Raw genomic sequence first — 12,094 nt, 5'->3', positions numbered from 1 at the left:
CCTCGCTCCAATCTTCAGGACACATCAAAAGAGCTTCTTGTTAGCCCTAGACAGTGGTGGTTTGAGAACGAATTTGCAGTGGTAGAGGCTTCATATCTCCCCCACCCCTTGTGCTGAAGCAGTCGAGTTTGAATTATTGCTCGTGCTCACTGCTGGCGTGGATCTCGGGAGGGGTGTGTGTGTGCATGTGTGTGTGTGGTTACCCCACCCCCAGTGTGGCAAGGGAAACTGCTCCCTCCGGAACTTACAGGTTGACCCGATTGTACGGGCATGGAAGGATGGTCTTCAGGGCGGCAACATGCCTCACGCCTCATCCAAGCGGAGGCCTTGGGTGTTCTCTCCTTTGGTAGCGAATCTTGTGGCATCTCATTATACCAGTACACCCCTTGCCTTGTAGAAATGGATACAGTCCTGTTGTAAGTTAGCGCAGTCATTCAGTTCCCTCATTCTCAAACTCTTGCTAAAATACTACTCAGTCCAAAGCGTGACTCTTGGGGGCGGAGGGAATTCTGACGCTAGCGATATATCAGCATCTCACGAATTTCACTTTTGCATATCCGTGTCTAAAATGTGGCGGGTGTCAAGACTGACAACCCCAAATGCAACAGCCCAAAAATCTCCCAAGATAACACCAGTGAAAGTTGGCAGTTGCCGAAATACGTTTTGCCAGCGTTCACTCGTATAGGTCCTCAATGTGGGGGGACGCAGACCTATTTTGGAAATTCACAACACCCATTTGTTCACAAGTGAGTGTTGGCATTCGCCGAATCTTGCCCTCTCCCATTGTAGCTCATAAATGGTCAAGAACCACACTAATCATTAAGCAGTAGTTACAACCCCTGGGAGACCTGGAGGAGCATTACTATGACCCATGGTACCTGTCTGCCAAGAGGGGTAAGGGAATAGTATGATACACAGAACCAGCTACCACTCGTGTTTCCCCTCTGGCTCCTCCTGTGCCTGCCATTGGTGTATCCAGTTATCACCACTGGTAAACTTACAACTCCCCCCTCCCTTTTACTCCTTGAAAGTAAAGGCATGGCCAAGGAAAATGAAGTCTCACCAGTATTCTTTCCCCCTCATTCTTGCCACCAGTGGTGTTTTAAATGCATGCAAAAGTTGTACCTGCTACAAAATGTTCCAGCGTATTCTCACCATCTAACAGGAGTGCTCCTGTTCAGGATTGGCCATTTAATCTGCCATGCCCACATCCAGAACATTATAAGATGCAAGGGGATGAAACAAGCTGTTTTGTACACCACCACTCCAGGTTTTCCCTTCCCTTCCTCTCCACCCTGCTTTTGATGCTCAACAGTCCATGGTTCCTGGAGAACACGTGAGTCCCAACTGGGGTGCTATTTGGGAGATGGGGGTTACCCGTTTTGTTTTTAGGGTTGCATCCAATATTAGCCTTACTCTGAGCAGACCCATTGAAGTTAATGGATATGACTAAGGCCCATTAATTTCTGTGCTTTGAGTAATACTAAGTTGGATACAACCCTCAATGCTTTGGAGATACTTCTAGCTCCCCCCCACCAATACCCTACATGTTGGTACCACCCTCTCAGTTCTCAATAGCCACCTTTTGTCTCCCAGTCCTGTCAGCACTCATCGACTGAGTTTGCTGTTAAAGGTGAGGGGAGTATAAACTAGCCAGGAAAGCACAAATAAACCTGAGTTGGGAGAAACAAAGGAAAATGCAAGATCTCCACTTAAGAACAGAAGAAGAGCCTGCTGAATCAGGCCAGTGGCTCATCTAGTCCAACATCCTGTTCTCCCAGTTGCCAAACAGATGCTGCTTCGGAAACCCACAAACAGGACCCAAGCACAAGAGCAGTTTCTCCTCCTGTGTTTTCCAGCAACTGGCATTCAGAAGCTTTGCTGCCTCATACCATGGAGGCAAAGCATAGTCATCATGGCTAGCAGCCCTTGGTAGCCTTCTTCTCCATGACTTTGCCCAATCCTTTCTTAAAGCCATTCAGGTTGGTGGCCATCACTGCCTCCAGTGGGAGCAAGTTCCATAGTCTTAACTATGTGCTGGTGAAAAATACTCTTCTTTCACCTGTCCTGGGTCTTCAACATTCAGCTTCATTCAAGGTCCACAAGTTCTAGTGTTATGAGACAAGGAGAAAAACTTTTCTCTGCCCACTTCCTCCGTGCCATGCATAGTTTTATAAACTTCCATCATGTAACCTCTTTCTTGCCTTTTATCTGAGCTAAAGAAAAGCCCTGCAAATTCCCACTTTGAGAACCAATCACCCAGTCCAGTAGTCATCGCCTTCCCAAATACCAGGGACTGGCAGGATGCTGACGAGTGTGCACTAGGGGGGGTGGGACTGGAGTCTGACTCAGGAGAGGTGGGGGAGTGGTCTGCGGGGACCCATACCAGCCAGGAGGCAAGAATCAGAGGCAGGAGGAGAAAGAGGCAAGCCAGGCAAGTGAAGTCCCGGGGGCTTTTCCTGCACCAGTCTCCCAGAACCAGGAGATAATTGAAGCAGGAAGAGCAGAAGCAGCTTCCATGCAGGCAGAGTCTCTGGCTACATACACACAGCTCACAGGGCGAAGGTACATCAATTGGTGGAGGAGGAGTGGTCCCCAGTTGTTGCAACTGCTCCTTAAAGCACATTCCTGGGAAGAGCTACCCAGGTCTCCAGAGCTGTAGAAGCAAGTGTTATGTTTGACCATGAAGAGTTAACTCTCTGTGGTGTGCATTCCTTGGCTGGGAAGTGCACTTGACACCAAGGTTTCCTATTGGAGGCTCCCTCCCTGAGATTGAGTCTTGGCAAATGCAATATAACATGCAAGCACTGTTTTTATCTACTGCACTATGTGGCTCCTCCTCCTCCGCGGAGCCCTCTTTTGTCTTGCATGCCCTGCACCAGATAGAGCAGGTGTGGGGAACCTTGGGCCCTACAGGTGTTGCTGAACTACAGCTGCCATCAGCCACAGCAAGCATGGCCAATGGCCAAGCATGATGGGAGTTGCAGTTCAGCAACTTCTGGAGCACCAAATATGCCCCACACCTGAGATAAAGCTTTTGACCATTGACCAGGCAGAGCTCTAACTAATTTCCATTTATAACCTGCCATATCCTAAAACTGTGGCGCAACTTGCAAATGTTTTAACACTGCCTGCTCTTTAGATTATGCCACCCCTTTCTTATCCTCCCTGCTGTTAGCTTTCTCATTCCTTTAACTTGGTGTGTATGTGTGTGTGTGTTTTAACGTAAAAAACATTATTGGAAATGGTGTCACAGACATGAAGAAATCCCCACCGTTTTGAATACAAACTGAGGTTTCCTGACTTGTCATTAGCTGGTAGAGAAATGGGGGTGGGGATCTAGTAGTAGTATATGAACATTTTGACATTTGTATTCATGTCATCAGTGCAAATGCATCTTAAATATAAAGACTGGCAAGCAGCAGCATGTCTTCAGTCTACAACGCTGGATTCTATCCAGGCTACCTGCTTGGAGGCTAACTGCCCAATGATGACACACAGATACCCCTCAGAGCACATTGGCCAGGTAGAATCTGCTGTATACACACTGGGCAAAGGACATGCCAGCTGCTTCTCTCCCCCTCCAGTTGCCTGAGAGGCCTCTCTGTGTCAGGACCATTCCCAATGAGAGGGTTGTCAGTTGGCCATGCAAGATACGAAGCTGCCCCTTCATGACATGATGAGGTTGTGTTGGGGCCTCAATGTCGCCCATGGGCAGCCAGTTCACCACCTCTTAATCTGACCCTTCCAGAGCCAAATGAACCTCTGTCCACATACAAGACAGGCAGCCTATAACATGTTAGCCATCCGTGCATCTCCTGGTGCAGTACTGGATGTGTAGCTTCACAACTCCATGGAGAAGGTCTCATGCTTAGCTGTAGTCATGGTAGGGTAGGCCTTGACCTTTTAAGAATTCTATGGGCATTTTGATTTTTAACCGCATTTCAGGGATTTAGCAGAGGTTCCCTCCATGCCCAAGGTAGTGGGAAGACTACACAATGTTCATAAAAGGTACCATTAACCTTCAGGCTGCCTCAGCTGACCATGGCCAGTTCTTTCCTATTGAGCTGCCCCCCCCCCCTTGTAGCCATGTATTGGCTCACTGGGGGCTAGATTTGCGGCAGCATGGAACTTTGCTTAGCTGCAACTTATTCCTGTGCTCTTCATGGCTAAGTCAGACTGAGTACGTATTTGGGGAGTGGCCAGAATGTGAGAAGAGTCCAGACATAACACACACACACACACACACACACACACGTATGTGTATGTACTTGATTGCCCAAGGCTGCTTCTGGGAAAATGTGGGTGGAAGGCCAATCTGGTGCATTCAACACCACCCAAGTTTAACCGGTGTGTCAAATTTCTGGAGCGGTGTCTCTAACTTCTGGGATTTCCCTTCTGTCTTATTTCCACGTGCATTATTAACTTGTGTCTTTCCTTAGCTGTATGTTTCTGTTCCATCACTTTGGGGGGGGGGCGATGTCAAAAAAGGTGGCATGAAAAAAGCCCACATGTTTTGCTTTCATAAAGGGAGCGTTGCACAAGCAGCAGGGAACAAGGACGCACTGCCTGACCCCACTTCTAGACATAGAATCATAGAATTGTAGGCTTGGAAGGGACTCCAAGGGTCATCATCTTGGTTTCCCTTCTTTGCACACATCCCAGTTTGTCAATATCCTCCTTAAATTGTGGTGCCTGCATGTGTGTCTAGATGGCATACCTACCAGCCTAGATGGCTTTAAAAGAGGATTTGACGAATTCATGGAGGAGAGGGCTACTGGTGGCTACTAGACACAGTGGCTGTACAGTACTCTGTTTCCACAGTTAGAGGCAACACCAGTTGCTGGAAACCACATGTGGGCAAAGAGTGCTGTTGTGCTCAGGCCCTGCTTGCGGGCTTCCCATAGGGGGTAGACTCATAGAATTCTAGAATTGGAAGGGACACCAGGGGTCATCTGGTCCAGCCTCCTGCAATGCAGGAATCTCAACTAAAGCATCCATGACAGATGGCCACCCAACCTCTGCTTAAGGGGCCATTGGCTTGATCCATATGGTCTTGGTGTCATCAACTGTGCACACACCCACCCACCTGTGCATCAGTTAATATATAATTATCTAGAGCAGAGGTTTTCAATCTTTTTGAGTCCATGGCCCCCTTGACCAACTACATTCTTTTTGTGGCACCCCTGTGGGGTCCAAGATCCCAGTTTTGTCACCCCTTGCCTGCAATGCTGGCAGCCTCCCACCCTTTTTCGAACACCCTCCCTTGTGGAGCATTCCCTCAGCCTCCTCTGCCGCCTCCTTGGGAGTCCTCCAGGCAGCTGCTGCTGCCTCCCCTGGTCTCTGAGCTGCCCCCGCCCCAAAGAGAGGTGCCTCTCAGAGGCACCATTTGCCTGTGGAGCTTGTAGCCAGGGCTGTTGCAGTAAATAGCTGTGCAAGCCTTTGGGAGGCAATGACACGAGAGGGTATCAGAGGAGGGAGGGAAGGAAAGAGGGGCAGAGGCCAGGGCTGCCCATGGCACCCCTGACCATCATTCAAGGTGCCCCAGGGTGCCTCAGCACACTGGTTGAAAACCACTGATCTAGAGGCCAGGACAGGCAGTGTTCTCAGAGCCAGAGGCCGGGACAGTACTGCAACACCAATTCCCAGTACTTGTTTGATGTCCCTTTCACATGAATAACATGTGAAAGAGGCTAAAATTGCATGGCAAGGAGGTGCAAATCTTCAAAACCCCAATCTCTCCAATGCCAGAATAGTGTCTCCCAATTGTCTTCTGCCTTGATGGGGCTGTATAGGACACTCCCATTCTTGGTCATCATTCCCTCTAATACCAACCTTTGCTTAGCACCATGCCCATTGGGAAGGTATATACGGCTGCATACTCAGGGCAATCCCCAAGTATGCAAAATTTAAAAATAAAATAAAAAATTTAAGGTTTCAAGAGAGACTGGTGTTAAGTGGCTTCCAAGATCTGTAGAAGGCAGGGAACATAGCTGGCTGCATGCTTCGGCTGCGGCTGATGGAAGTTGTAGTCCCAAAGATCTGGATGGGGAAAGCAGATCTATGCATTTAGAATAAACTGCTGAGGATGTCAGCTGTGGGGGTGGGGATGGTAGAAGGGAATTGGCCTGTTTGAACTCATCATAGCTTACAGCTTAGGGTATCCTTCCCCAAATTGGTGCCCTCCAGATGGCTAACATCATATATCCTTTTAAATGTGTTCGAGGAGAGGGGTTTTTGGATCGGTTTGTTCTTGTTTTTATTATGTATTTTTTTTGTCTCTATATATTTTTTATCCTATGACCCGCCCTGAGATCTATGGATAAAGGGTGGTATACACATTTAATAAATTAAATATAAATGTAAATATGATGATGATGTTTTTGGCTACACCTCCTGTCATCCCAGACCATTGGACAAAATGGGATGTGTAGTCCAGAGCATCTGGAGAAGACTAATTTAGGGGATTAATTATTATTATTATTATTATTATTATTATTATTATTATTATTATTATTTTATTTTATTTATACCCCACCCATCTGTCTGGGTTTCCCCAGCCACTCCTGGGCATACATACCATGATGATCTCATCACCCCATGTTTCCTTTTCCTACTGTCTAGAAACCTCCCTCCCTACCAGCACTATATAGCACAAGTGGGGATGGACGAATTTTGTCCATTTGGGATTCTCCCAGCTTCTCATTTTCCCAGTCTCCAGTTTACCACACCCCATTTCCACTTCAGTTTGCACATTTTTTAATAGTATGTACAAAAAAATCCCGCTCTTTGCAGATTTGCGAAATGTATAGATTTTTTGCAAGCAACTTTCCCCAATATATTTTTGTATGTTATTTTCACCAATGCATGCATTCTTCTTCTTGCCCTTTCTCCTAATGGACAGTTTTTTGGCTTGTGCATTGCAAGTTTGAAATTCAAAGTATTCCTTCACATACTGGTTTGGTGAGGGATGGTGCAAAATCCCTAAGAACATCCCTAAGAGCAGGTGGGGAGAGTTTTGAGGATGGGGGCGGGGCGGGGCTGGGGAGAGTACTGAAGTGCCTTTTTTTTCTTATGTTCCTCTTGAAACCTTCCCCCTCCCCCTTTCTGGAAGCCTTGAAGAGCCTTACAAGGCTCTTATTCTGAGCTAGTTGGAGCCCTGAACAGGAGCTCTCCTGTTAGAGATGAGGAATACATTGCACTGTGTTCTCGTCCCTTCCGATAGAGAATTTGGCAGCCTCTTGTCTAGTCAGCTTTGGAAGTAAAATCCCCCACCACCTCCAAAATCAATGCAACAGTGGTTTCTCCAAATATGCAGATCTATATTAGTACACAAATTAAAGGGACAGTAAAAGAAAAGTACAAAATCACAAAGATTGAGCATACTCAATGGCTTCCAGGAATATGAAGTGGTCAGGGTGTCATGGAAGGGATGCATAAGGAGGGAGAAAGCTGCTTGAACTCTCTTAACAGCTTAATTTACCAGAGACCATCCCTCCTCCATGGCAATGCAATCTCTGGTTCACAGCCAGCAGGTGCTCTCAAATCGGAGTCCTTTTAATTCTGTATATCATAGCATTAAACAAATACAGGTGTCCTTTTTCCTCCCCCCCCCAAAAAAAAGCCCCCAACACCTGCAGCCCATGGACAGTGCTGCAAAGGTTCTGTTCCCCATGTCTCTATTCTGAACCCCACCCATGGCCTGAAACAAGCAGTTTTCAGACTGAATCCCATCCCAGCTGAATAACAATTCAGGCTCCCCATGAGCCATCTCCAACGAGCTACCACCCTACGTTAGCCATCCATGGGGGACGGGGTGGGGGTAGGAAGGTAAAAACCTTTTTGTAGCCCCTGTGAAAATGTCTGCCCATGCTGGACCTACTCAGACCACTTATTGCTCTTCCAGGAGCTGATGTTGAGAACTCATTGCTCTGGGTTTCTCCTCCCTTGTTCTTGCAGTGTTAATTCCCTTTGCTCTGCAGTTTTGCTACAGCTTTAGCCACTCCCAATTTAGTTTCTGTTTCGTTGGCTTTTTGGCTCTTTGCTTTGTGAAAGGAGCTCTCTTGCAAAGGTCCCACTATCTGGTTTGTGCACAGGCGATCAAGGTAGGGACCCTGGCAACCACCAGAACAGGATGCCACTGTTAATTCAAGGCATGGCTAAGGTTCCATGTTCAGTTTCCTGCATCTCCGCTTAAAGGGTTGTGTGCAATCAGCGCTGAAAGAGATCTCTGTCTGGGACCCTGGAAAGGGTGGACAGTGCTGAATGGGAGGCACTATTAGGTCTGGCTCCGTAAAAAGGGAGCTCCTTGTATTGTTTGGCTTCAAAAAGCCCCGTGTTCTTTTAAAGCTCTGGTCCAGCCATTCCTCTTCTCTCTCCATGAATCATTCTTTCACTTCTTTCCATATCAGGTTTTAAAATCCATTCCTGCTGTTCCCTTAGGGACATCAATGATGATAGCAGTATCATAGTAAAGTTTAAATGAGGTATTTGTGTCTGTCCTCACAAAAGAGGTCACCAAAGGAGGGAGAGAGAGAGAGACTCCTATCTGAACTAACCACCTCAGATGGCAAAGTCTGTAAGCGATGTGTGTCCAAGAGAAAGAGTTTGTTTGGGCAAATTCATTGCACTGTTCCTGGGATCACGACAGCAGTGCACATACAGTGTGAGAGCGTTTTCAAAGCCCTGTAACATAGGTCAGTATTAGTATCCCCTCGTTGTAGGTGGGGAACTGAAGCAGAGAGAATTCCTCGCCCGGAACCCACCTGGCGGAGCTGAGATGCAGAAGAAGGGCTTCCTGATTCAGGTCACACGCTTACTGTGGCTTTCCTTAAAGAATCCCGGGAACTGTAGTTCGTTAAGGGTGCTGACCTCGCAGGGCTACTATTCCCAGCACTCTTAGCAAACTACAGTTTCCAGGATTCTCCATGATGCTTAAACTGATATGAAAGCACTTTAAATGCCCAGTGTGGGTGTGACCTCAGAGCTCAGTCTCTTAACCACTACACTAGACCTCTTCACCATCAGCTGCCATGTAACACTGAATCTTAAGGAAACTCAGGGTGCGAAGTGACTGACGGATAGGTAATATTATTGTAAAAGTAATCCTGTGATTGGAGACTGGAAGAAAGGTCATGTGGGGTGGATATAATAGATTGGTGATCCTGACCGGTATTCTAGGCAAATTTTAGTAGGCACTATAATTAACCACGTGGCCTTGCAAAACTCAGCATGCTTTGGGTGTGCCCAGCACCTCAGTAAGGAGAGGTTTCTCAGCCATTTTCAGTATGGGCCTTTCTTCTAAATTTGCCCCACTTTCTGCCCTTGCCCCCTCAGCTAGTTCTACCTAGTGTGTCCTGGCAGGGAAGCATGGAAACATCATCACGGGTGTGTCCCGCTGCTGTGCATAAGTATCTATGTATCGGGGCAAAGGGAGGTTCTCCAGATAAAAGATCAACTCTTACCAACTGCCCAACGTCAGTCCTGCTCACTCTGCAGCTGAACCCAGCAATGAGTGGCAAAAGAGACTCTTCATGCTCCCAATAGTTCCGGCCATTAGAATCCCTTGAGGTAGCCTCTTGTGCAAGGCCCCTGTGTGGGAAAGAAGGGCATGGGTTCCCTGGTGCTTGGTTGCTCTGCCTGGGGCTTTGGTGGAGAGGTTGACTAGCAATGAATAGGGCAGTGTTTCGCAACCTTGTGCCTCCAGATGTTTTTGGCCTACAACTCCCATCATCCCTGACCACTGGTCTTGCTAGCTAGGGATGATGGGAGTTGTAGGCCAAAAACATCTGGAGGCACAAGGTTGGGAAACACTGGAATAGGGCTTGCAGTGAGGGAGAGGGAGCCCCATTGGAGGCTCCTTGTGTGGGACTGGAAAGGGAGGTGGGAGGCAGGAGACTGCCTAGCAGCAGGGGAGACTGCTGACAAGACCCTCTACTTGTTTGGAGGGTCAGGCAGGTGAAATTTGGAGGAGCCAATTCACCCAGGAAGGTGAATAGGCTTAGTGGTTGAGCACCTTAGTGGTTGAGGTCCCAGGTTCAATCCCCAGCAGGTAGGGCTGAGAATGTTCCCCATCCGGCAGCGACGTCCAGGGTTTCAGTCTGTGTAGGCAATACTGAAACACATGGATCACCAATCTGACTTAGAATAAGGCTGCTTTCAGTGTTCCTATATAAGGAATGAAACATTCATCCATTGCTTTTTCATTCATTCCCATACAAAGACCCACTTCTACTCTTAGCACTGTCAAAATCCTCTGCCCCAAACCCTGGAGAGCTGCTGCCAGTCAGTGCAGCAGAAAACACCGAGCTAGATGGACCAGTCATCTGGCTTGGCACGAGGCACCTCTGTGCTCCTTGGGGTGGTGCTGATGGGCTTGGCAGCTGCTTGGTTTTCGGCTGTCACTCTAGAGTTCCATCGTTTTTATTCTCACCCCACCCTCCACAATCCTTGCAGGTCTCTCACAGCTTCTCAAGGGGGAGCAGCTTGATTTAGTGCCTTTTATGCAAGTACTATCTTTTGTTTCCTGGAAAGGCACAGATCCCAGGTAAGGATCCTCTGCTGAGGAAACTGCCCTCTCCTTGCTTCTCCAGTTCCTCTGCTGGTGAGCAGAGGCACCAGAGAACTGATGGACCATGGGATCATCACCCCTCAACTTACCTCCATACCCAGGGCTGCCTTCTTTGACTTTTCTCTGTGAATGTTGCTTAGCAGCCTTGCTGCCCAGAGAGTCAGTAAACACTGTTGGGATCTGAGATGAAATTAGCAATGGGGAGACTTTTCCAACTCCCATCCTTTAATTAATCTAAAAATGCTGGATTAATTAAAAGGATGTCTCAAAATTAATCCACTGATTTCCTGGACTAATTGAAGAGTGGTAAGGCCAGAAGGCCCTACTGATGCCATGATTTCACTGAGCTCCTGAATTAGTCTCAAGACCTCTGTGCACCCCTCCCAGCATGAATCAGGTGTGCCTCTTCCCCCTGTGCTGTACAGCTTGCTGGAGGCTAGAATAGCATTGGGTGGGACCCAGTGTGCACCAGAAAGTGCACATGATGTGCTGAGGCCTCAGATACTCCCACAGATCCCTTTCAACCCCTCCCTCTAGCATAAGGAGCACAACGAGGGAGGCCTTGTGTATGCCAAAAACATGGTCTCAGAGGCCCTTGGACATGTCTGTGTGTGAGTGATGCACCCGGAGTGGCAACACATCATGCAAACTACAACTCCCTGTTATGCCAGATGGCTTGGATGCATCATAAGTGTGTGGGAGCATCTGAGGCCATTGCGTATCATGTTTCCCTCCTGGTGCATGTTGGACCTTTACTGCCAATGCTGCTCACCCTCCAAAACGCAAGGGTGGGGAGAGTCTGATCCATTCGGGGGGGGGGGGTTCACAGAGGCTGCAGGTTCCCTTAGCACGCTCATTGATGTCATTTGGGTGTGCTGTGGCGCTTAGGGACTTCACCAGTCATCAGTTGATAAAGATGGCTAGCCAGCGGTAAACCCAGCAAAAACTTGAGAGAGTTTATAGGGTTTGTAAAAAAAAAACTTGAATATGCATTGCTGGTGTGATGCAGTGGCACAGAAGACCAGTGCTATTTTAGGTTATGTTAATAGGAGCATTTTTCCCTCCAGACTCAGAAAGTAATAACAAGACCTTACTCAGCACCGCATACACCTCTTCTGGAGTAATGCGTTCAGTTTAAGGAGGGTATACAAATGGGTAACGGATTTGGAGAGGGGCACTGAAGAGGATAAAGGCTCTGGAATGCACATCCTGTGAGGACAGGCTTGAAGGAACTAAGCACACACAACTTAAGAGACCTGATTAATAATGGCTGAAGCGTTGTGTCTAGTTGCGTCTTGGTGGGTCCAGTTTAAATTCGTGCTTTTCTTTAAGGCAGGTGCTGCTCTTCTGATGTTGAGCTGCAGCTCCCATAAGCTGCAGCAACTGGAGGGAGCCATATTGGCTACCTCTGGTCTAAGAGCCAGTTGTCCAGAAGGAGCTTAGGGATTGAACCAGGATCTTAGGGATTGAATCAGAAAATAAGATGAGTTGGAAGGAAGGAAGGAAGGAAGGAAGGAAGGAAGG

At 47.8% G+C, this 12,094-nt stretch overlaps 1 protein-coding gene across 5 annotated transcripts in view; it reads left to right on the top strand.

Moving 5' to 3' along the window:
• The window catches only part of TAOK3 (TAO kinase 3), a 113,893-nt gene that overhangs the window by 72,509 nt on the left and 29,290 nt on the right, over nucleotides 1-12,094 (top strand). The gene's annotated exons all lie outside the window — the stretch shown is intronic.

This window comes from Podarcis gaigeae (assembly GCF_964106915.1).
Source record: "Podarcis gaigeae genome assembly, chromosome: 16".
NCBI lineage: Eukaryota > Metazoa > Chordata > Lepidosauria > Squamata > Lacertidae > Podarcis > Podarcis gaigeae.
This window is presented reverse-complemented; position numbering and strand designations above follow the sequence as displayed.